The sequence below is a fragment of the Saccostrea cucullata genome, unplaced genomic scaffold (assembly GCF_032062105.1).
Source record: "Saccostrea cucullata isolate Sc308-1 unplaced genomic scaffold, CSIRO_AGI_Scuc_v1 ctg735, whole genome shotgun sequence".
NCBI lineage: Eukaryota > Metazoa > Mollusca > Bivalvia > Ostreida > Ostreidae > Saccostrea > Saccostrea cuccullata.
The window spans coordinates 229,356-256,680 of NW_026928570.1; the positions used below are offsets into that span (position 1 = coordinate 229,356).

The 27,325-nt window shown below is 33.8% G+C and overlaps 2 pseudogenes; one reads left to right on the forward strand and one right to left on the reverse strand.

The window, feature by feature from the left end:
- The first annotated feature begins 17,168 nt into the window (after positions 1-17,168).
- LOC134277994 (uncharacterized) lies at positions 17,169-20,975 on the forward strand (annotated as a pseudogene).
- Positions 19,414-24,248, reverse strand: LOC134277995 (uncharacterized; annotated as a pseudogene).
- Positions 24,249-27,325: the final 3,077 nt, after the last annotated feature.

The window sequence follows — 27,325 nt, forward strand, 5'->3', positions numbered from 1 at the left end:
TATAGCTTCAACCTTGCAATATCTGCTTGTAGTGCAGTTTCGGATAAAGAGTCCTCCTTTTATTCTATTTTGTAGAAGTTTCACCCCAGATTTACAGGTCTGTCGCGACGTGGTTTCCTCGCACACATAGCAAGATGTTCCACCTACAGAAAAAATATTTGATGTTTTTTCATTTCTATATTTTGGTGCGGTATAAATTCTTTCTAGGTTTTTCCTCCTGTGGAGAAAAGGAGGGAGGTGTTCGTTACACCGATTCACTTGAGATTAAGGAACAATGCTTAAACGGACATGAACACAGTTAGAAATAATTCCATTTTTACCCTTATTTTAATGTTTACAATTCCTTATTTAGACAATTGAAATGCTCAGCAAAATTTGAACATCGGTTGTTGATTTAAAAAGGATACAGAACTTAAAATTCTTCATAATGTAAACGAGGCTCATGCTTTGTTTTTGTTTACACGTAGAAAATATATTTATAACAAAACGGGATTCAGCAAATCACTAGAAACCGTCTAATCGTATTTAGAATTAACTTTTTTTATTGAATAATATTAATAAACTTTGTCAGGTTGGATCTGAATATTGTAAACAAAGGGCAAAAATCATACAAAATATTTTTTTGGAAAGAAACTTTTCTTTATTTTGCTGAATTTTTAGAAAGTTTTAATTTTCATGATGTAGATATATTGTAAGAACCATCATGGTATAATAATAAGATTCAAAATACAAAATGTAAATGTGTATTTTATAAAACATTGTATGAAAAAGGGTTCCATGTAGTGCATGATTTATTTGATACAGAAGGCAATTTTATTAGTTATGAAAGTATCACAAATGATTATTTTAGTTAAGTTGCCATTCACCACTTATGAGGGACTAAAGCAAACAGTTTTATATTCATGGCCATATGTCAAACAATTGTCAAAAACTACTTATGGTAAACCATACCAACCTGAATTTTTAAAAAAAACTTTATCAGAATAAAAAAGGATCCAGAAATATTTATCAGCATTTAATGTCTAAAATACAGCACAGGCCTATTTGTGAAAACAAATGGGCTATTGATTTAAAGTTGGAATCTGATTTGAAGTGGAAGCACATTTATACAAACTTAAAATACTTAACTAAAGATTCAGCACTAATATGATTCAATTATAGAATTATTCATAGAATTTTAGGTACAAATAAATACTTACACTTGTCTAAAATTAAAGATTCTCCACTTTTCATTATGTGAACAAGAACCAGAACAATTAAACATTTCTTTTTTTTTTACTGTCCACAGGTTTCTATGATTTGCCTAACATTGTCAGATTGGATTTTTCAAAAGTCTGCTAAAAGAATTGAATTTGATGTAAAGACTGTTATTTTTGGTAATTTTGAAAAAAAAAATCATGTAGCTATAAACTTGATTATTCTTTTAGTGAAGAAATACTTATTTCAGCATTCTAGAAACAAGACTAGTCTTGTATCATTTTCAAAGATATTTTGAGTTTTATATAATTACTATACTGAAGAAAAACTATCAGAAAATAGTTTTTATAAAAAAGATGTTCAATTGGAAATGTCTTTTTTGTGTGTTTAATTTTGAAATTGTTGTTGCATAATTATTGTAAATATACGTATTTATGTTCTTCTTTTCCAACATGTATGAAAGGGTGAGTGAAAAATTCTGTATATTCGTGTGTTTGGTATGAAAATAAATAAAAAAAAATTCTTTATTGAAAAAAAAAAAAAAAACGAATATATTTTAGTATACACTGTATTTCATCTCTGTAAACAAAAACGTGGCATGGGCCTTGTTTACATAACAAATGTTTGGAGCTCTAAATCTGTTTTGCATCTCGACAACTGAAATTCAAATTTTTGATAATCATTAAATATACTTTTGTTAAGTATTTGTTAACGTAAAAAAGGGAAAAATAAATTTGATTTTTTTTTTCGCTAAAACTGTGTCCATGTCCCTTTAAAATCTCAATCCCAGGGATAAAGGACTCCCATGTCTCGGATCCCTTTGTTTATTCACATATTATAAAACCCGAGGAGGGGATTCCATAAACTAGAGATGACCCCCCTTTTCCTCAAAGAAGTGTCAAATGTCCATCTCTACCCTACCCTAAACTTTCCAGGCTCAGTGAAAGGTATTAAAATTCTGTCAATTAAGATATATATTTAATAATGTAGTTTACCACTGGATTAATATGCCTTAATATTGGCATTTTGTTCCGTTTCGCACAAATCGGAACAGACAGGCGGACGGACATGGCAAAAACTATATACCCCGAATAAACGATGAAAGGGGCATAAAATGTTTACAGAAAAAAATGGTACGAACATTGTTCGAATTTCTTTGACAATATAGAAAATTAAAATTGTTCCTGTAACTTTATTTTCCAATTTACTTTTTTTTCCACCGCTAAAAGTAGTTGATATTATTTCTCTGTAATACTTTTGTTTTCACGCAATATATCGAGAAGTCTTTGAGCTTTTGTGATGACATTTTTATACCACAACTCCCTATGACCTAAGGAAGACTCATATTTCTTTCGAGATCGAAAAGTAAAGGTCGTAAATTCATCAATTCTGCGGTGGAAACATTTCTTTTCCCGGCGATATTTCAAGGAACTTTTGACTTTTGCAATTACATTGTACATTTTATACCACTATATCTCCCTATGGCCCCGTCGGCCCTTCTTAAAATCCGTCCTATCGCCCCCCCCCTTTCATATTTACATCTGCTCATACTGTTTTATTCCTTAACGGGGGATACAGATCCTCTGAATTAGCCTATAAAGATACATTTTTCTGATTATATCGAAAATATACATTATCCTTGACCCTAGCGCCTATAAATTTAATTTGCATTAATTACGATAAAACAACTTATTAGTTTCGTAAATTGTTATCGGACGAAATGGTAAAATTATAGGTTATTCAGGTACCTATTTTAGAAATAAAAATCAACTTGCACTATTTCAAATTGAAAATTTTTTAGGACAGATTATGAGAGTATTGTTTATTTAATCATGTAAACGGTTTGAATTTTCAGAAGTTTAAAAATATATATATATATACTCTTTAAATTAATGCAAGATAATTAGTTTAATGGTTGACTTACCCGAAATTGGCATATCCAAGAAAAAAGTGACAATGATAGCAAAAATTATCGACATTTCTAACTGAAGTTTCTGTACTTGTCTTTACATCTACGCCATTTTCATTCCTCGGATGGGTAATTTTCTCTAGGCGGGCTTTGATTCTTTCGTTTATGACATTGGGAATTAAATTAATATGCCTAAGTAAAGGACAAAATGGTATGTCAATATTTACACGTATCTTAACCAATAATACACACGAACCTTTTTGACGGAAACATATATTTTTCTTAGTGTTGAGAGGTGTTCTGAATATTGCTAGGTAGGTTTGCTGGAATAAAAAAACTTAGGAAAACTTCCACAGATTACATATAAATCCTTGTGTATTTACCGATAAGGAACACCTTATACTACCTACTTATGATTAAAATATAGTTTACAATTGATAAGTGTCCTGTACTTCAGCTTATGGATAGATAACACACTTTTTTCACACATCAGCAATATTTTCTCATAGAACGTAACCTGTATAATGTTTGCCAGGTGAAGTGAGAGAACTCGTTAAGATTTGTCACAATATTACACATAAGTGCAATTTTTTTTTGTAAAATTATACAGAAAACGACTCAGAAGTGCTTTTCTAATAACCAAAAAATCTTACGATTTCAACATATTTTATGGATTATTTATGCCATTTCTTATTGCAGCTCGGAGGACCGTGCTGTTCTATACATATAAGTTTAGGTGAGATGTTGGTGTCTGGGGTTTGAGATGGGAGAAGTTATTCAGAATTAAAGGTTAACTATACGTTAAAAAGATTCGACATCAGAATTAATGTCATTTGAATTCCCTATATAAATTACGAGATACATAATATATTTACTTCAATACAATGGATCTTTAAATATATATGTTTTTTCATTTTAATATATAAAGTTGCTTATCATTTACTATCGAAAAAAAAACACGACAGGTCTTTTTATTTTTTTTTTTTAAACATCGAATTTTACTTATCGCATAAAAACGTACGTTACACAGTTCGCGTTTTATATTCTTAAAGTGAAATATATTTTTGAAATTAGGTGCTGCAGGTGTCTGATTTAAATTTATATTTTATGCAGCCAACATTTACTTAAGGAATTGATAAAGTTTGAAAGGGTATCGTTTTTGTTCGATTTTTATTAAAATAAAGTTTCAAAATCTTTATGACTATCGTCTCCATCATTTAAACACGTCTTTTTCACACATATCGAAGTGGTTTGGTACTTATTTCCATTGTTTATTTCATTTATATCCCGGGCGACAATTGATGGATACATCAAAGTTTTTTTGGTCAAAGATAGTCAAAAAAATATTTATCAATCCATGCATCAACTTTTTGTTTGTGTTATTTATCCTTATAACATGATAGTTTCAATTTTTAAATGGATTTATCACTGTTAATTTAGACTTTTTTCTGCATATATAGAAATACTCATTCAACGAATTAGTCAGTATGAAGATTAATGGAATTGACGAGTTAAAGTTAGCTTACCTCAACGAAGTTATGTTTAATATTAAGATTTACTACCGTCAGGGTCCCATGATATTAAACGTTTTTGGAGCAGATTTGCTTTGGATGCAGGGTTTGACCTACATTTTTTAGATGAGAGAACAGATACAAGTTTTTTTAAGTAGATTGAAAGACCTGAAGCTATTTAACCTATCTGTTTAAAACTTGCATGGACGATGCAACAAGGGTTGCGCATAATCAAAGCTGCCCCAGATGCTGGATATAGCCTACAATTAACATATATGTTACAAGTTTTAAATAGTAGGTCTATTACCAAAATAATAAATAAGCCTGTCTAAATCAGACTTGCATCGAATGAAGCATCAAGGCATGAAATTCTTCAGTTGCTGGTGTCGACTTGCAATGTCTCGCTGAATTAATTTTTTCTTTAATTAGACAACTTCATTCCCAAGTAATTGCAAGTCCTCTCATACCAAAATTGCTTATATACTGACACGCAAAAGAAACGCAACACCCTACTTTGAGAGAAATAATTATGTAATGTAAAGAATTTTGTATCTTAAAATTATAGATATCTTCAATTTGGTAAATATTGGTAATTTAACAGTTGAATGATTTTCATACAATAACCGGAAGTCAAGTTTGAGTCTGCTTAACATAAATCAAAAATTGCATGTTTAACAAAACATTTGGCAATATTATGGGAGTTTAAACGGTTTATACTGTTCATCTTAAGTAAAGCAGCAATATTTCAAAAAAATAAAATCTCCTTTCGTTTCCCGTTACGATGCTAGGGCTTCTCGAAAATGTCTTAAGTAAGCATTTTCATTGCCTAACTGGAAAATCTCAACGTCAAGGTGATGGAGAGTTGATGATGCAAAAATACACTGCATTACGCCTCAACGGGGTCTAATGTATCATATGCATAAATGATAGTCCTTGGACCGGAAGTCCAAGGGTTACTACAATGCGCTAAGTTAGAGAAAATTCGACCTAATCATCTCAAAAACAGGCATTTAAAAATGGCAAAGAATAATTCCTTCGCTCAGATCTCGATATTGATTAACCTATTGTATCGTAAAAATCAAGCTGCAATTGTTGTTTAGGACAGTCTTGCACGTTGTAATTGAATGGCTGGGAGGGGGTGTTTTAACAGTCATATGTTAATTAGTAAAGTTAAAAGATAAACATTTAACATTTTTATCAATTCCCTGATGTTCTGAAAAGTGAGTTAAGCCTTACTGTATTCTTTTTTGAAAATCATTAGATAAAAAATTCAAACATTTTAGAATACTGCTTGTTGCTTTTCTTTTGCGTGTCAGTATATGTTACATCTAACATGTCTAAGATTGCACACTACTGGATTTTTATTTTTTGTGTAGGACTTTGGCTTGATTAAACACAACACTCCTCGGGGTGACCTCCGTAATACCTACTTATGATTTAAAAATAATATTTGGAATCATAAGGGGAGAAGTATTTTTGTCTAGTAATCAATTCATTGTCAACAATTTAATTGCTATTCCAGACAGAAGTATTTGTTGTTCTTTTGAATAGCAGAAGTTATACTGTAGATCACTTAATTTTCGCGACACCTATTTTTCGCGAGATAGTCAATGACTCTTCATTAGCGAGACAAAATTTTCACGAATAGTGGTCATTGCTCTATATAATCTTGAGGAATTCTATTATACGCGAGATTTAAAGTTCTCGCGAATAAAAAGTGATTTACAGTATGCAATTTAGTATAAAGCTGTTAAGGTTGTGCAGATCACGCAAGAAGTCTGTTTTAAGTATACAAGAAAAAGAATATCATTACATTGTCAAAAAATCAATGAAAGACCTCCTATATTGGTCATATGGGAGTCTATAATACAGAATAGGTTGATGCTGTCTAAATGTATTATAACCGCCTCTTACAAAATATACATAGTAACTTTTGATATTTAAATACAAATAGTAGAGGAATCCAATTAAGGTCAAAGTCATATCAGTCACATTACAGGTCGAAGGTCAATAATTGTAATGTCATTTACTGAACTTTTAAAATTTTAGCAAACATTTTTTTAAATCGCTAAAATATTTGAAACTGTTGGTTCAGTTGTCTGCACTTTGCCATATTTAGTTCTGGGATCCATTTAAACAACTCCGTTAATTTCTTATTTCTGGTGTCAATATACTTTAATTAATTTCAATAATACAAAAATGTTGCCTCTATAAACTTTGCAATCGATGAATTAAATGGTATAATTTTTAAATGCGCCACGTTTGAAATCCCTTGTCTAATAGGCAATTCACTCTCTCTCTCTCTCTTTTAATAACTGAAATCGCATCACATTCTGAATTAAATTCACAAAATCACCTAGAAAAAATACATTCGATAACCTCTTGTCTGTGGTAATTCATTATTTAATTTTAAAACGGGATGGGTATGGATCCATTCTTTAATTAAAAGTACATTTTTTAAAAGAAGTGTTAAAAGCTGATTACCACAAAACATTATGAGCATTTCTCTGTAACCAATTGTGTTTAGAGTGTCAGGCCATTAAGGTGCCCTTATCGTGGTGGGGAGCCATCAGGTTCAGGTGCGAGGGAGGGTCCTGTAATTGACATGATGAGCAGCGTCTGTTCAGCCTAGTTACGGGGCATTTATCTGACGAGGAACAATATTCCCACCTCATCAAGACACAAGACGTTGTCATGGAACCTCCCTGGAGAAATAAATTATCTAATATAAAAACCAATATTAAAATTAATTCGTACATGTGCAGACGGTGCCAGTGAGTCGACAACAATATGTTTTTCTGCTCAAGTTTATGATTTCTACGTTCGATCGTGTTATATAAACTTGTGGGTTAAAAGTGAATTCAACTTGTTTTCGAGCCGAGACGCATGTTCTGATGTCTTAGATAAAAATACAAAATAATATTAAAAGCTGTTATCATTTCCCCAACATCGATATAGACAGACGGGGTAATCATCTTTTTCCACTTTCTAAGGATTTACAATGCAATATCACGTATTGTAAGATGTTAAGGATACTATTACTGGCGTTTGATGTTACATGTTTTACTTGCCTAAAATGGCAAGCAAAATTTGCGCTTTGGTATTTGTAATATATCATAATTGTTTGTTTGAACTCGAGTACAAAATCAGTTTGGTCCAAACCCTAAATATACCCCCGCATGAAAAGCGGGAGGGTATATTATAGTAATCAGTATGTCCGTCTGTCTGTTTCGCTTTGACGCCATCTCTTATCTGCAACTCCTCTCATTCCATTAAATGAAATTCGATGAAACTTTCAAAGAATCTTTATTACATATTGCCATTGTGCACCTCCTATTTTACTTTTTGATCCGACACATATTTGGGGTTTCCCATAGCAAAACAAAGGCACTGCCATTATATTCATGGAAGGCGGGGATATTATTTAGTGAGCTAATTGCTCACAGTACCTCTAGTTTTAATCGAAAATATGTACTCTGCATAGAAATCGTTAATTGACCGTCGTTATACATTTTTCTAATCTTACAGTCAGTTCATCGGTCACAACGTTACACTAAAAGCGTTACTTTTCAGAATATAGCGCCGTCGTGTGATTTAAATAATACGGAAAAGTTTGCGGTCGTTTTTTCCTTTGAGAATGAGAAGGTGGAAGCAGACAAATCCTTATAAATAAATCGTCATATAACTTCTTTTCCCCTAGACTTAAAAGTAACTACTCCCTGAAAAATAATACAATTAGAAAACTTTTAAGAAATGTATCCTCCAGGAGAATTGTTGCATATCCTGTATCAAAATATTTAAGGAAAATCATAAATGTTCCAAACTTAGTCAATTTGTTTGAGGCTGAGTGGACTTAAAGGGAAAGAAATTAGGCACCGAACAAAAGTTTTAAACAGAGAGGCTATTTTTGACCCTTGACCTAGAATTGACCACTGGCACCCTGTGAATGTGGTATGAGCCACATTGGAAAAAGGGGAGAGAAGACGTGCTCCGGACAAGGATTTTTCATGTAATTCTGCTGTGACCTTAACCTTAGAAACATGGTTTAAAAGCACTTCACATCCTTTAACCAAAGGCACTCTGTGAATGAAGTATGAGCCACAATGGACCAAGTGGAGAGAAGATATTCTCCGAATAAGAAATTCAATAGAAAGGCTATTTTTGACTTTGACCCTTGACATAGAAACTTTGTTCAAGGTCACATTCACTGCACATTCACTGACCAACGGCACTCTGTGTGTGAAGTATGAGCCACATTGGATCGATAGGAGAGAAAATATGCTTCGAACAAGAATTTTCATAGAATTCTGCTATGATCTTAACCTTTGACCTAGAAACATGGTTCAAGGTCACTGCACACCCTTCACCCAAAGGCATTCTGTGAGTGAGGTATGAGCCTATTTGGACAAAGGGCAGGGATATGCTCCGAACAAGGATTTTTCATATAATTCTGCTATGCCTTTAACCTTTGATGTAGAAACATGATTTAAGGTCACTGCACACCCTTCACCCAAAGGCACTCTGTGGGTGAAGTATGAGCCAGATAAGGCCAAGGAAAGAGAAAATATGCTCCAGACAAGAATTTAAACAGAAAGGGTATTTTTGACCTTGACCCTTGACTTTAAAACTTTGCTTAAGGTCACTGCACTTTCATTGACTACTGGCACTCTGAAAGAGAAGATATGCTCCGAACAAGAATTTTTTTATATAATTCTTTGACCTTGACCTTTGACCAAGAAACATGGTTCAAGGTCACTGCATACATTGTTACCCAAAGACACTCTGTGGGTGAAGTGTGAACCAGATTGGGCCAAGGAGAGAGAAGATATGCTCCAAACAAGGATTTTCTCATATAATTCTGCTATGACCTTGACCTTTGACCTATAAACATGGTTTAAGGTCACTGCACACCCGTTACCCAAAGGCACTTTGTGGGTGAAGTATGTGCCAGATTGGGCCAAGGAGAGAGAAGATATGCTCCAGACAAGGATTTTTCAAATAATTCTGCTATGACCTTGACCTTTGACCTAGAAACATGGTTTAAGGTCACTGCACAAGCGATACCCAAAGGCACTCTTTGGGTGAAGTATGAGCCAGATTGGACCAAGGGGAGAGAAGATATGCTCCGGACAAGAGATTTCGGAGGGACAGACTGATCACTATATCACTAATTAGAAACTAATCACCTGGTAAAGGGTTTGTGAAGAAATTCCAATGTATGTCACTTCTGGAAAGCTTATAAATGTAACCTTGGGCAGATGACTTTGTAAGGACGTTAATTTGTATTTAGGAATATCGAAAATCGCATTTTAAGTAAAGGCTAACATGAAAGTTAGGTTTCATATTACAAGAGTTTGCATGTTCAGGAGAAATTATTTATTCAGGAATACTTATTATAAAGTGAAATCTTTATTTTTCTCCATTTTCTGTTATAGAACTCGTTATACTCTGACGTAATACTTTTCAAAGAACTATATGCGGTATATTGCATATATTTGCCCCCACAAAAGTCAAATTTTGAAAACTTCCTGAAATATGCTGAATTCAATAAATTGTATGAGAAATATAAATTAACAGAAAATATTATAGTGTCAAAGCAGTGTATTCACAATTTTTGTTTTTATGACATCACAAACTAGTCCGATTTTATATCATTTTTCAGAAAGAGGAGAAAATGGACAAAATTTCCACAATTTTAGCTTTAAAATTTATAGAGCGCATGTGTGTTCAGGAACAATATTGACATATTTCATTGATATTATCATTCTACACATTACATCAAAATATTGATCCTGAACACACATGCGCTCGGTGACTTTTACTCAAAATATCAACGAAATATGTCCATTTTTCTGTAAAATTTAAAAAACTGAAATTTACGTCATGTTTGTAGTCATTACGTACATATGGCGTCATTACTTATGAAAATATCCCGTGCTTTGAAGTCAGCATATACTCCCCTTATATAAGAACTTAATTAAATATATCTCCATCAAAGTTTGATTTCAAATATTGGTTATTACCGAATTTCTTTCTTCATGAACCTTTGGTCAGCATTGATAAGAGTGCAGCTGAACTTTTGAAACAGAATAATTCATACTCCTCAGTTCAAGAGAACATGCCCTCATGTAGGGCTTCAAATTTTAAAACCTCGGCCCACAAGACTTGGCACACAATATATTATGATCAAATAACGTTTTCGAAGTATTTAAAAAAACTCATCGGACCTAAAGCTATCTCTTCGTCCGGAGTCGTGTGTTAACATTTATACATTTTCAGCCTCTTCTCTGAAAGAGCGGAACACATTTCAAACAATTTTGGCTTACAGCATCTATGGGTTAAGGGAAAGGAAAATTGTGAAATCTTTGATCCCCCATGGCCTGAGGAGTATGCTTAAACCATCAAAATAATACCATCTTAAAATATTTTCTTCTTTCCTCCAGAACATCAAGAAGTTAAACTGTTAGAATGATAGTAATAAGCATTTACCCTCAACTTAAATATGGCCCCACAGAGGGTCAGGGGTACTGGTGCTAAAGTTGCTCTTTGCCTGAGATTAGCGATACCATTTGATGGTTGCATTCGACTTTTCCAGTCGGCGAGCAGAGTTTTGACGTTGTTTAAGGAGATAAAATAAAACAAAGACATGCATGCCATGTATGGTTGTGTAGATATTTTATCGTAGAAGACAACGGTAATAAACATTTTGCCAGTGCATTTTCTCTGAAAGAGTAGATGAGTGCTTTTCTGAGGTTGGGGCCACTGAGTGTAATTCGGAGTTAGACAACTTGTGTTTTTATTATACTGTCTGTTAAAAATTTATTTCTGAAACAAGTGCCTGTGGCGCAACAAATGAAAAATTTGAAAAAAAGGTAAGATATTGACAAACAAGTTGATGAAACGATAATATTAAAAGTCTCGTTTACAGTCATTATTTCGTTAGTTCTTTAGTCAATACAATGACCTTGTCAGCAAATACAATCTATCATTAAGTCAAATTCTGATTGATGTTTTCCATACCAATTGTCAGGGAATTATTGCCTGGACCCTGAGGTCCCCACAGATAATATACAAGCGAGGTTAAACCGGAACCATGGGCATACGTCAGGCTACGCAGAATGCTAGAGAGTTCGCCCCCTAAGATAAATTTCACGTAGAATAACTCACTTTATTCGAATTAGAATATGCCATGCATTGGCAAATCTCGCTTTTAAATCTTCATATCATATTTATATATTCATTGGTGGATCCGAATTTCTATTCTATAACATATGCTTTTATATACAAACAAAACATTGATTCTATGGCACAAACATTTTAAAAAGCAACTTGACATGAAAACTTCATTCAATGACTACTTCTAGGTTTTAGGAGATAGAACAAGTTCTCACCGGCATTAGTTTTGTGCATCAAGGCTCGCAAAGTAATTTGATATACATCAATCCAAATACAGCTTTATACTGGCCTGTAGCAACGGTTTTCCATGTAGGGGAGGGGGAACCTCCGGGAAAAATCTGCGTACTACAGACCTGTGCTACACGTGTAACATCAGATATTATTTTCTAACGATAGATTTCTTCCTTATAAATTCAGAACAGATGTCAAACCCCAGCCGTTATGGATTACATGTATTAAAATGTCCGATTTTTTAAAGAATGGGAGATACACTATAATAATTTTGCCATGAACGTACTATTACCAGTCAAACTAGGCAGATCATTGTAGAAAATGTAAACAAACCTACATGAATATTCACTGAACCTAGATTTTCATAAATTAAATTTCGGTTACCAACACATTCATATGGTCCACGTATTGCATTCCTTTTTTAAAATTACGGCAACTTGTTAAAATACTTAATTGTCGGCGGATTTTCTCGTTATATCCCGTTCATGCGAGGAGCACATGTGTGACCGATCCGCAGGGGATACTCAATACTACTTGGCACCTGATCCCACCTCAGATGTTTTAGAGGTTCTTGTTTGCTCTGCTCCTGATTTGTATTGTTTAATGAACTTTTGAGCTTGTTCGTTACTGTACGTTATCTCCATATATTTCATATACATGTAGTTACTAGGTATAAACATCGAATATTTATACTTACTATATAATAATAAAACAAAAAGGGTTTATCAGGTTTGGAATTTTACTGCAATTAGAGTTATCACTCTTTCTTCATTGAATTCTAGATTTTCTGCACAGCTTATCGTTCTTCGTACGTTAACAAAGTTTATCATATATTTTCACGTTCACCTGATGCGAAGACGAAGGGATTTGTTTGTTTTGTTTTTTTTTGATTGAAGAGTTTGCCATGTGTACACTTTTCACTATGCAACTTCCCCAGAATGTCAATTTAGGCAAAGGTTTTTAAGTTTTAAATATCGGAATATGCCGAGGGAAAGATTTTCAAATTTTAGAAATCACTTTTCATTATATGATCAACACAGGCCCCACCCTACTCTAGAACCCAGGTGCCATGAATTTCACAATTTTAGTAAATGGCCTAATGTGTATTACAATCATGCCAATATTTTGACAAATTGCTGCTCAGGATAAAAGAAGACATAGATTTTTGATGGTTTAATACCAACCCCTCAGGACCCAGGGATCATGAAATTCACTTTTTGTTCTTCTTCACCTATAGATGCCAAATGCTAAAACCTGCCAAATTTAATTGATTTTGTACTTTCTTTATTTTGATCATGATACTGCTATATTATTTATTAATTGTTCATAACCATAGCAGTCATTAAGTGTCAACAGATGTGATTTTTAATGCAGGAAGTCGTTGCGGCGTTATCGTCGAACCCGACCTCAATTGGTGTGTCGGTACAGTGGCGCTTTTATAGTAATTTACTGAATCTTGGACATTCATTGACAATCAACAATTTATCGAAGTGTAATGTTTTTCTTGATTTCGTTCTCATTCAATCAAAGCATAGGGAATCAATAAATAAAATTAATATTGTAATTATTGAATCTTTCACATTCATCGACTTTCACTAAGTAATAATAAACAGTTATTATTTGACATTCAAGTGACATCTTAATGTTTAATGGAATTTGCTCAGTAAACAATTTCATCAATGGCAAAATGGATAACATAGAATATAGGTCAATACTGCACATTTATATTAATAGCTTTGTTAATATTGATCCATTTTTATGTAATATTGTATGGTGAACGTTTTATTTTGGTTGGCATTATGCACTATGACTTGAGGACTACATCTGGGTTGCTATACTGAATAAGCCAGTGGCCGCTCCAAAAGTACACCGCGATCAGAAACAGCAACTATTAAATCCCTTTAACAAGTTAAGTGTTTTTAATTTTTCCTAACATCCAAAATACAGTCATTTTACCAGTAACGAATCGGTTTCTAGTTTCGTATTAAATACAACCCATATCTTTGAATTTCCAAATTTTCTTTGTTGTTGTTTAATTTGTATTTCTAAGCTCTACAAACAAGTAGTACAAAAAATTCCAAAATATAAACGGTACAGGGACAGAGCTGTCAAATATAACACCCCCTTTTTTTTTCTAGTTTCGAATCGATTTTTCAGTATCGAATCAGGTGCCCTCTATTGTTGCTGACTTAATAAATGAAATCGGTTGGTCGAAATCATTGTAGAAATATACCTTCAAGAAAATTCTACATAAAGTATATATGCATTACTTGTTGACTCAAATGATTATTTTTCTAAAACTAAACAATATGAAAAATGTTGCATTTTATGAGAAACTTTTAGTGACATGCGTTATTATAATAAATCAATCATCTCTGGGTCATAATTTTCATGGAATATTTTTGTTTATAAATCGTTTTGATTGTATTTTCACTCCTGTCAGCTTTCTTTGTTTTTGCATCCCGTAAAACGGCATTTTTCGTTCTTCCAAAATTCGTGGTTCGTAACTAAGAAAACAACACGTGGTAAGTTTAGATGTTAAATTTTATTCAGAAGTCAATTTTCGTTGAATTTAATATTTGATCTTTTTGTATTTATCCTAAATATTGATTAAATACTCAATCTGGATCGAGAACATATCGAAATTTTTATTCAGACGCATTTGTCGACACACTTTCGTTTTCTTAGACTTGCACTTGCGCATGTTAAATTCTAGGTCATCGGTTCAAATTGTAAATACTGTTGGAAATAATCATGCAGATATTACAAAAACACAACACAGTGGTAGAATATTCATCCTTTTATTGTATTAACCTAGTAAGATTTTATAAACCCGTCACTATGTTTTTCTAGAATATTTAAATAAAAAAAATATTCGATACTGGTAAATATTCGTTACTGGTAAAATGACTGTAATACATGGGTTTTTTTTTGGCCACTGGATCGAAAGATCCCGGTGGTATATTGTTTTTGTCCTGTCTGTTTGTTGTCAACTTTAAGATAGCCCATAACTTTTTGAGTGGGTGGGAATATGGCTTTCATATATCAGAGTTATATTCTTTGTGAAAAGACTTTCTTTGAGTAACGTCAAATATGACCTCTTGACCTTGGGGTGTGACCTACTTTTACAAACCAAATAGCAAACTTGAACCCAGGACATAACCTTTGAACAGTTTGTGCTAGAGCTTTCATACTTCATCTGTGTATTCACTGTGACAAGACCTTTCAAAGGGTATACATATTTTTTTTTTACCTCAGATCTGGTATCAACTAAATCTTCCTCTTTATTCGTATGTCTCTCCATAAATTAATTTGTGTATATTAACATGAAAGTGTATCTTCACATCAGAGCGGGGGTATTACTAGTGCGCACTGGATCACAGACGTCTTGTTGCAGAATTTTTAAGTCATACAGGACTGTCGCAATATAATGGTAAAGGGCTTCAAATTGTGCCTTAACTCAGCACTCAGCGCCATTGAGCAGTGAAGGATCTTCATCATGCCAACGACTGCTGGGAGAGAGTCTTTAAGGTCTCATCCGAGGGACCCGCAGGTTTCACTCCAAAGTACCGAGTGCATCGTGGGAACAGTTACTACCCATTTTAATCGACTTTGATTGGTCGCGGTCGAATTCGAACTACCGCGACCCAAGCTTTAAAGAGAATAATAAAATAAAAAAGGGCCCGGGGTCCAAACAATGCCTATGATCTGTGCATGCCTTTTTTCTGTATCAGGGTGCATCATTTTCCACGATTAAGCTAATTTTAATTTTAATGTAAACCAGAAGAGTTGTATAAGACAAAAGGATTCCACAAATTTTTCCATTCTTTAGATAGGATGATGGATGTAATTGGTATACATTTAAGCTAATTTTGACCTATGATTCGTTGTCTCCGAAAAAACCTGTCCAAACTGTCCCAACTGCATTTATATCTATTCATATCTATGAATACCCAAGTTAATTCATTAAAGAAGTTTTTTTTCTTCGTAAATTGTTAAACATCCCTCTCGATAATTTTCATCCACATGGAGACGCCACCACTCGCCGATGGAGAGCTGCAAATTTTGTCCTATAGTCGGCTACTGAGCAACGAGGGATTTTTTTCGTGCCAGCACCTACGTATACTGTGACACGACACCTTGGTTTACTCCAACTATCATTCGAGTGCGAGAAATATCCGCGATTTCACGACCTACTTAAACTCGCGAATATAAATCGCCGCGAACCATTCATTTAACTACATGTATGTATTGGTTGTAACGTGTGTCGAATATACAATTCTATTTTTTGGCTCCCAATGACATACACTTACAACACAGCAGTTAAAACGAATTAACTTTTACAAAAGAACTATATGCGGTATATTGCATATCTTTGCCCCCCAAAAAGTCACATTTTGAAAAATTCTTGAAATGTGCTGAATTCCTTAATATGAGAAATATAAATTAACAGAACATATCATAGTTTCAAAGTAGTTTATTGACAATTTTTGTTTTTATGACGTCACAAACTAGTCCGATTTCACATCATTTTTTAGAAAGAGGACAAAATGGACAAAATTTCAACAATTTTAGCTTTAAAATTTATAGAGCACAAGTTTGCTCAGGAACGATATTTACATATTTCATTGATATTATCATTCTACACATTATATCAATCAAAACATTGAGCCTGATCAGACCTGCGCTTGGTGACTTTTACTCAAAATATTGATGTAATATATACCTTTTTCTGTAGAAATCATGGAAATTTTAAATTTACGTCATTTTCGTGACGTCATTTCAAACATATGATGTCATTGCTTATAAAAATATTCAGTGCTTTGAAGTCAGCATATATCCCCCTGTTATAGAACATAATAAAATATTTCTCCGTGAAAGTTTGATTTGGGGGGCAAATATTAATTACTACCGAATAAAGTTCTTTAATGGTTAAAAACAAATAATAACAAATAGTAACCAAACACAGTTACAAACAAAATACACAATACCGACTGAATTTACTCAGCTGTTCATACATAAATCCTCCATCAAATTAGTCAGCTCCGCTGACATCAATCGCTACTCAGGTTGGTGTAATACATGTGCACTTCCACGGTTGGTCCAGGCCGAATAGACCTTTTTAATAATATGTGCAGACATGCGCAGAAGTACTTCCGAGTGGATAAAACACGAGTCGTTCTGCGCAACATTCCACGCTTCATTTTCGTCAAAAGTATTTTGAAAAAAATCGTCGTACAGTTTTGTTAAATTGATATTTGCTTATTAAACTGAATAAAATTGGTTTGTAATATGTTTTATGTTATTTATATCAATTCATGTACGAGTGACAAACATTTCCTGTTTATCGTTACCTTGTTTACATTGGCAACGAGTATGGCGACCCGCGAAAACTTGAAAAAAACAAATGTTAGTATATTACGCACCATTGCAGCTGATCTGGGGATCAATTCAACAAAAAGAAAGAAGGATGATCTCATATGTGATATATTGTCTCGCCAAACGCCATCAGAATTATTAACTCCAGTTGTGCAATTACCATCCTCTGTTAATCCCACCGACGTTCAATTCAAGGAAAACTTGCCCCCTTTTAATTCAGTTCATTATCAGATAATTACCAACGATCTTAAACCTCCCATCATTTCATTTTCTACAGTCTATGATTTTATGATAACCAGGCGCAGGCAGGGGGATCAAGGCATCCAAATGCAAAACTTCAAAGGACTAGATAAGTCTGTGAAGCATTTTGATGCTGGTGATGTCCAGGATATGTGTATTGCACAGGTAAGTTAATAATATTATATGGAAATCCAGTCTTTGTTTAAAAAAATCTTTTTCAAGAGCAACATGCAACTTACAAAGAGCCATAGCTGCGTTACCGACGACACGGCTGACCCAAGTATTTAAAAGGAAATCACCTGTTTCTATTTATAGATCTAAACATGTACCTTTTCAATTCAAGATGGACTTACATGCATGTAATCATTTGTAGACCAATGTTATATTTTCATAGTTGCACGTTTGTTACATGACAATCATTTTACTTGTTCAATACCCTTATTCTAAACAAGATATTTAGAAAATTATAAAAAAGAAAAGAAGCTAGCAATTATGACTTTGGGTGATAAGAATAGTTCAACATTTTCAATATGAAAACCACCTTTAACCAAAATTGTCTAAATGTAATGAAGAGCAGTCATATCCAAATAAAATTATTAATAAAGAAGTTATTTTTCTGGTTAAGGGTGGTCTTAAGCTACAGTTTGTCACTGTTTAGGGGGATACCTAATAATTCTTATTATATTCTCCATATAAACTGAAGGATTTTTATATCTATCATATGAGCAAACTTTTAATATATAAATATTATTTTTGTGTGATTGCTTTAAAGCATGTATAAACTAACATTATATGACAAAATTTTGGTGAAAAAATGTATTTAAAAAATCACTACTAGAATAGGTGAAAGTGACTATCAAATGCGCTATGGCTCTTTGACTAGACAACAGGAATTGGACATCAAAAACAATTATTATATTATATACTTATTCATTGTCATTTTTTCCCCAAAAATGACAAAATATTTAAAATAATTTATTTCAAAAAATTTCAGATTGATGACTCTACAGTGTATATAAGAGCATTTTGCCTAGCCTCAATGAAAAAGCAACGTTACCAGGTTTTTGTGTGTATCAGTAACGCCAATGGCTCAAACAGGGTGGATTTTGCCTACTGTCAATGCCCCATAGGGTAGGTATTTCACAATTCTTATTTAAAAGATAATTGAATTATCATATGAAATCTAATTTTTCATTTTATGTTATTCTAAAAATATGTTGTTATATACATGTTCTTATTTTCTGTAAATTACATATACAGATTAGCTCAAGCATGTAGTCATATTGGGGGGCTACTCTTCACAATATGCAATATGCAATCCACTGCAAAGGCACCTTTACAAGGGGAACAAAGTTGTACGTCAACACTCTGCAAGTGGAAAGTGCCACGATCAATGAACCAAAAGCCAAAACCTATAAGTAACCTTGACCTCTCAAGACCCAAGGCGATGGCAAGCTGTGATGCTGATGATGATGTAGCCAGATTATGTCACCATCCCATGGTTCTGCAATGGCCAGGTTCGACCCTCGTCATTCTGAGGACAAACATCCTAACCTTGCTTGGTCTCTGGATCAACGTAGGGAACTAAGAGCTTGTTTCCCTCATACAGGTTTAAATTATATTTAAATTCTCGTGTTCGAAATACAAAAAAAAATGAAATTTGAATATAAAAAAAACATCTCACTGCAATGAGAAAGATATATTTTAATGACTGTTTTATTCAATTTTAGAGCAGTATATATAAATATTATAAATATTGAGGTATTTTTTGTATGAAGTAAAAAACATAAAGTTACCAGATAAGTATCAATTTAAAAAAAAAATTTGAAAAGGGAAAAATATTTAATAAATCTTAAAATAAAATGATTAGATGATTATAGTACACATGTTTAGCATTTTATGCAGTGATTCAATAATAAAATCTTTGCTGTCTAGGTATGGCTCATCTCTGGAATATCCCAGACTCCAATGTCCCTAGTGCTGTAGAAGCTGAAGTGGAGGTGGAAACATCTGTGCACCCATTGTACCTTAAAATGGAAAAGATGGTGTTATCAGATGAAAACTGTTAGTTAAAAGTAAAATTTTGATCCTATATGTCAAAAAACCTAAATATAAACCTATAAACATAGACCAATTTCCAAAAATAGAATTAAAACAATTATTATTAACTCAATCTCATTAAAATTAGTAACTGTTAACTAGTAATCCTAATTTTCAACAGTGCCTCCACCTGTGATAGATGAAGAACTAATGAACTTTATAGAGGAGAAGACAAGGGGACAGAGAATTTGTGAAATGTGGAGAGCTCTCCACCTTGGCAGAATAACAAGTTCTATGTTTGGTGATGTGCTTCTAGCAAGAGAAACCCCAGCAAAATCTCTCGTCAATCAGATCTTACAAGGATCAAATCTTGAAAAGTAATTTTCCTTTTAAAACAATATTATTTATGTAATTAAAGCTCAATTAATTATGGTAGGTGGAGTTATTTCCCTTTTTGTACATCAAATGATGAAGCAACATGTACCTAGAATGTAAAGTAGTCAATATGTATGTAGGATACCTTATCCTTTCTATTATTCTGAATTTAAAATATTTCAGATACACATCACTACCACCACCAGTCCAGTGGGGGATTGACCACGAAGCAGATGCCAGAGAGGAGTACCTTTCCATGAAAAGGGCCATTAATGAAAACACTGATGTACTTCCTACAGGGATCACGCTGTATCCTACATACTCATTTCTTGGAGCCTCCAGTGACGGAAAGATAATGGAAAATGGAGACATTGGCTTACTTGAAATTAAGTGCCCCTTTTCCATTAAGGGTAAAAATATTACCCAGTGTGAGATTTCAGAAATTTTAGAACTGAATGACAGACAGTTTTGTCTTGAGATGTCATCTTGTGGGCCAACTTTGAGAAAATCGCACAAATTTTATGCTCAGGTACAGGGAGAAATGGCCATCAAGGGAGTACCTTGGGTGGATTTTGTTGTGTGGACAGCAGCAAAGGCAAACAACATCTTTATAGAACGAATTCTTTTTGACGAGCAATTTGTTTACTCTATGATGCCAAAGTTAGTGAAATTTTACATGGATCAAATTTATCCATTATTGTACAAGTCTTGAAATATGTCTAATGATGCATAGCGATGTGTTATGAACTGCTAGAAGAGAGGTCCTGTTAAGTGGTTCTATGTTTTGTATATTGTGTGCATGATATCGGCAATCTTGTATGCCTACTAGTATTTACATGTCACGTTCAGCTTTAAGTACATAATTATGAATAATATGCATTATGGTGTGAATTCATTAAAATCAAAACAAGAATTTAGATATCATACTTACAGAGTTATGATTCATCAGTGGAAATCTTTTTCCCATCAACAAGGGGATAATCTAGGTTGGTCAGCCAACAGCATACTTGGAATATCTTTGTAATGAAGTTGACCATTGTTAGGGGGATTACTCCTTCTAAAACGTGAAAGTTCTTCACACGCCCAATGCTTCTTTCAACATGGATCCGTAGTTGAGCAATCTCCTGGGTCTTGAAGACTTCATCTGTCGAAAACTGGTTAGAAGTGCCTAGAATACAATATTAAGAAAATTTTTTAAGCTAGTTACCATGCAATGTTTTCCTGATTTATCTAAAAAAAAAAAGAAATATAAACAAAAAACAAACAAATATATGCTGAGTTGATTGACTGGGAGGGGGTGATTAAATTAAGATATGGGATTAGGGTAAATCTAAGATTTCATTTACAACTTAGCGCTCTCAAAAATACCTCAATGGTGGAATGTTTAAGGAACATTGTCTTTTTTCAAGTAAGTCAGCTATGGTAACATCCTTTTCTGCCATTACACTGTCATTTGGCTCAACAAAAAACCACATTCCTCAGTTAGCTGACGGTCTGAAGTTTTTCCTGGCCATGCATCAGAAACAAAAGTGATTACTCCACATGGACTTATAACTAGGAATTTAAAGTGGTATGATGCTTGTAGTTAGAAAATGTAAGGCTTTGGTTTATAAGGCTCTTGATGATTGAAAAGACTTTGTATGTCAATAATCACTCTGGTTGATGGATACTTAGATCTAAAGGATTCAGGCATAGTTCTGTTGATTATATCTCTGTGGAAATGGGTTTAAAAACTTAAGTTCAGCATGAATTAAACTGATCCAGGTAGTAAAATACATAGAAAATGAAGCACTGCTGATTGGAATCTCTCTGATATATCCTGCACAAGATCCAACTTTCAACCTCATAAGGACGGCAAATAATTGATCAATTGGATGTAAGCAAGATGATGACATTCTATCCGGACAACTCTGTCTCTAGTTGTAAAACGAATCCCTCCCCTCTCCAATATGTCATCCTTGAACATTTACAAAGGTAACTGTAACCAATGAAATTGCAGAATTAACATTCGAATTCTCACATCTGTAAAGCTAACTTAAATTATAGTAATATTTAAAATCCAAAAATTTAAGCAGTCAATTACAACTGAAATATAATTTAATTGTTGCATAAACAAATAGTACACTACCTCTGAAAAAAGGTGAATCAGTTTTTGATCCATGAAAGTAATTATGTTCATTGTTTATTATATTCCTAACTTGTATAAAGATTCATTTGTGAAAATAATATTAGTTGAGAAAAAGATGTCAAAACTTACTTGTACAGCCACAAGAAGATTGTAAACGAAGGTAGGCCAGTGTAAAAACGTGTCATGCCATCATCATCTTTAAGAGCAGAATTTGTGTTTTCGTAGGTCCTCTCGGAGTCTTCTTACTTCCTCTTTAAGGTTCCTGTTTTCTTGCAGGAGGGGGTCATCTTCACACTGTACACCTTTAAATGTTTCATATCATCAATAATTTAATTATAGCAAGAAGAATGAAAAAAAAATATTTACATTTTACAAATTTTAATTTACTGTATATTTTATATTGATATTGAAATTGACATACTGGTACGTATCTTGCTAAAGATGTATATTGCAAATAAAATCTAATTTACTGTTAATCAATTCATTCATGATGTACCTGAATCACAAGTCAGTTTAATGTCAACATCATCTGTTGGTCCATTTTCATCATGACCACAGGCACTGATTAAAGCACTTGCATCTGTACTTTGTGATCACCAAACACATCTGTTCTACAGTAGGAACCATGCGCAAGCAGAGAAAACTCTAAATTAGCACATTCTCTCTCCCTGTTTATCCTCTCTGAACACTGTTTTTCCTAGTTAAAAAAAGTAGTGCATATTTTATAGGCCTACATGTATAATTATGAATTTAGCAAGGAAATATCTGTAATTTATGAATCATGTGCAAAATTATGTGAATAAGATCCATGAGATCTGGGTAAAAAACATGTCTGACGTCGATCGACCTCTATATAGTTGTACCTCATATCAAACAGGTTCAGCACAATACCCTGATAAAGGTATATAGCTTTATCCAGGTCAGGGGATGACAAATCCCATTGCCTGACGCCCGGGGCTAGTGAATTTTAGGATTGGGCAAGTAAAATTTTATCAACCATTTGCCCGTGGGCAAGTGAATTAATCAATTATCAAAAATAAAATCAATATGTATGCCAATATTCAACTCAGTATTTGTCTTTCTCTTTTTTGAAATATTTATAAATACAGTATAAGCTAATGGTAGGGCAGGCAAAAATTCAGGTAGGGCAAGTCAATTTTGACCATGTACTTGCCCTTGGGCAAGTGCCTTAATAATCTATTTGTCAGCCTCTGAAGGTATTAGAAATACCTTGATCAAGGTATTTAATGTCATGAAAATTCAAAAAAAAAATCTTTAAAAAATCAAATACTGAAAGTCGAGTTCTGAGTTGTTGTCAGTAAATTCACCCATGGATGTAAAGTACTCAAACACAAACAATTCAGTATAAAAATGTGTCGTGTGAGGAGACGTTATTTTATGCTTTCTTTTTGATACTCGAGTTCTTTTCATGCACGAGTGGACACATTGACAACAACTCAGAACTCGACTTTCAGTATTCAGATTTTTGAATAATATTTTATTAATTTTCATGACATAAAATACCTTGATCAAGGTATTTGTAATACCTTGATAAAGCTATATAGCTTTATCTAGCTATATATATATACCTTTATCAGGGTATTGTGCTGGACCTGTCAAACATAATTAAATGTTTAATTTTTTTTTTTACCCTTTCATTTATCAGTTATAATTGTGAAAGTCAGAAGTAGATACCCTGGTTGTTTCTCGATCAAGTCTTCTCTGTTCCCTGTTAAAATCCCCTTCTGATCGTTTCTGTTTATATGCAAAAATTGTTGGGGCATAATTGTCATCGCTCGGTTCATCTCCGTGCCATCCATCAATAAAATGTTCAGAGCAGATCCAGGTATGCTCGTTTGGTATCCATTCGTCTCTGTTCACAGCTTTTATCCAAGCTCTTCTTTTTCTTTTGTTCTTGGGAAACCGAAAGAAACTGACACCCTTTGACCTGGAATCCCCATTACAAACGTTTCGACACTTGTAAACACAACAAGATTTCACCATTTCCGTTTCTAATAACGCTTTCCACTCGGAAGCGTTTGTGCGCATGTGCGAGGAACTGTCCCGCAGTTACGTTAAAAGACCTTATTACAAAGTGCGTCCACAAACGTCCACCATCATAATCCCAAATCTGCTGAATCTGCGTCCTGGCAGACAATCGCGTGCAAATGTTCTTAAATAGCTTCCGGAAATTACACAAAGGGAAACGAGTGACGTCACACATAAAAGAAACAACAAAGTTGTTAATAACATTAGAATAACACCTCTTCCTTAAAGAAAAGTTTGAGTGTAATGAAACTAATTGCAATTAAACAATATGATTTTACAAAATTTACATAAATTTTAATAATATAACATTTTAATCACTATGTACTTTGGACAATGCATCTGTAATCAAATGTTCTTTTCCTCGAATGTTTTAATGACAATGTCGTGCTTCTGTAGTTCTGAACTCCATCTCTGATTCTTGTTTTTCATTTTCTTTATAAATTTGAGTGGACTATGCTCAGTAAAAACAACAATTTGGTGTACAGATGAATAAAAATGTTCCAATGCCAGTACCAATGACAACACTCCTTTTCTACAGTGGAATAATTTCTCTAACATTTTGACTTATTTTTGGGGAAAAAAGTTACAGGATGGCAAACATATCTGAATGAGAATGTAGGACTTTCATAGTAAAATCTGTATTACCTGTGACAAAACCTTTCTAAATGCACAATAATTTTTGACCTCGAGACCTTGAAGTTTAACCTAATTTTCTATAACTTTAACCTTGGTCATGAATTTTGAATGAGAAAAGGTAGGGCTCTCATATTAAACATGTGTATTGTCTGAGAAAGAGCTTTCAAAACACACTATGACTTTTGACCTTAACCTTGTGACCTACTTTCATAAAATTTAAACATTACCTTGAAATGGTCATAACTTTTGAATAAGGGAGATTGGGCTTTCATATTAAACTTGTGTTTTACCTATAAGAAGTCCTTTCTGAATACACTTTGGTTTCTGACCTCGTGACCTTGACCATCCATGGAAGTTTGACCTACTTTTCATTCTCATATCTCGATATCTGATATCATTTTCGGCTTTTGTTGCGTTAGAAATTGGCCAAAGACGGTCAAAGGAAATAAACATTAAGGACAAGAGGCCCATGGGCCTTATAGGTCACCTTAGTATCATGTAACAGCTTTCCAACATTTGAATTGGTTTGTGTTTTATATCAAAGGCCATGAAATTAAAAATTTTGAAAGAGGCATTATTGCTTATCATAACTTTACACTTAGCTTGCCTACTTGGGTTTCTTAATACCCCGAGGTAGATCAGAGTAACAAAGAGAAAATGCATTTCACTTTATAACCAGTTGTGCACCCACCCCACAGGAACCACGGACCCTGGGGGCACATGTTTCAAAATTCTGGAAATTTTATCATAAACTTTATTTCATCATAAACGGTTGATTAATACCAAAAAGCAGATTTCAAAGCATTAAATTATTTTCAGTCTATGTAACCCCCATCCCCACCCAAGTACCCTGACCAAGGGAACCCTGAAATTAACCATTTTTGAAGAGGAACCTTTCATCATCATTAATATGTACTTAGAACATTGGCATAATACCATGGAGCAAAGGAAAAGGTTTTCGAAGAATTCTTGTATTTTCACTACATCATCATTACAGCCCCACCCTAACACCAAAATCCCTGACCCTGGGGCCCTGAAATTCACAAATCTGGAAGAGGCATCCTTCCTCATCATAAGTATGTACATAGTTCATTGGTTTAATACTCAGGAGCAGAGGAGAAGATTTTTAAAGAATTAATGTTTTTCACTATATAGTCAATAGAGCCCAACCCTAATAAGATTTTCAAAGGATTGATGTATTTTCACTATGAAATCAATAGAGCCCCACCCTAACCTCAGAACCCCCAACCCGGGGCCATGAAATTCAGAATTTTGGAAGAGACAGCCTTATTCAACATAACTATGTACTTGTTTAGTTTATTTAATGCCCAGGAGCAGAGAAGATTTTCAAAAATATAATGCATTTTCACTATATAATCTATTTAGCCCCGCCCTAGCACTGGAACCCCTGATCCTGGAGGACTCAATGCTGATTCCAATTATGCAATCAGTTTGACTGCTTAATGTCCAGGAGTAAAGAAGATTTTTAAAGATTACATTTATGATAGTGGTCTTAGCCCCACCTCTCAGGCCCAAGCTGGGGGGGGGGGGGGCAGGGATCATGAAATTCACAATTTTTGTTCTTCTTCACCCATATATGTTTTATGCCAAATTTGGTTGAGTGGTTGCAGAAAAGAAGCTGAAAATGTTCAAATTTTTACACACAACGCACGGACAAAAACGGATAGCAATAGGTCAGTGAGTTGACTCAGGTGACCTAAAAATATAACCAACAGTATTCAAGCTCAAAAGTTCATTACACAATACAAAATAGGAGCAGAGAAAACACGGACCTTCGAAACATCAGAGGTGGGATCAGGTGCCATGACGGAGTGACCATCCCCCGCTCCTGGTCATAATAGGGAAATAACAGAAAAGCCGTCGTCACAACAGTGTGTAAATAATGGACTAACAATTATAGTATGAAAAACGTCAGTCAGCATTTGACTCAATGATAAATTGTATTTGCTGACAAAAATGCAAGGTCCTTGTGTCGACCATAGAACTTAGATATGGTTATTTAAATGAGACTGCTGATATCCTTGTTGCATCAACTTGTTTGTCAATAATTTACCACGTTTTAGATATTGTACATACGTAGAGCATGCTCTTGCATATCGAATCAACTGAGAGATTTAATTCCGTATGCATGTGATGAAGGTATATTACTGCATAAGTGGAGTCATCATGTTTATCTTAAAACTTGGTTGTTAGATTACCTTTCTTTTTGGAATAAAATATGCAAATATGAAACAGATATGTCAGGCTCTGTGGCATCTTTTATCTCAAGCTCATCGGGATATGTCGTTTGGACATAAGTATATAAAAATACTAGAGGTAAGAAATAAAATCTCGAAAACACATACCCCGATTCGATGGAGATTTTCTGCGAATTATAGACTGGTGAATCATTCATTTTCGATAGTTTTTTGTGTCTAATAAAACTTCTCAGAA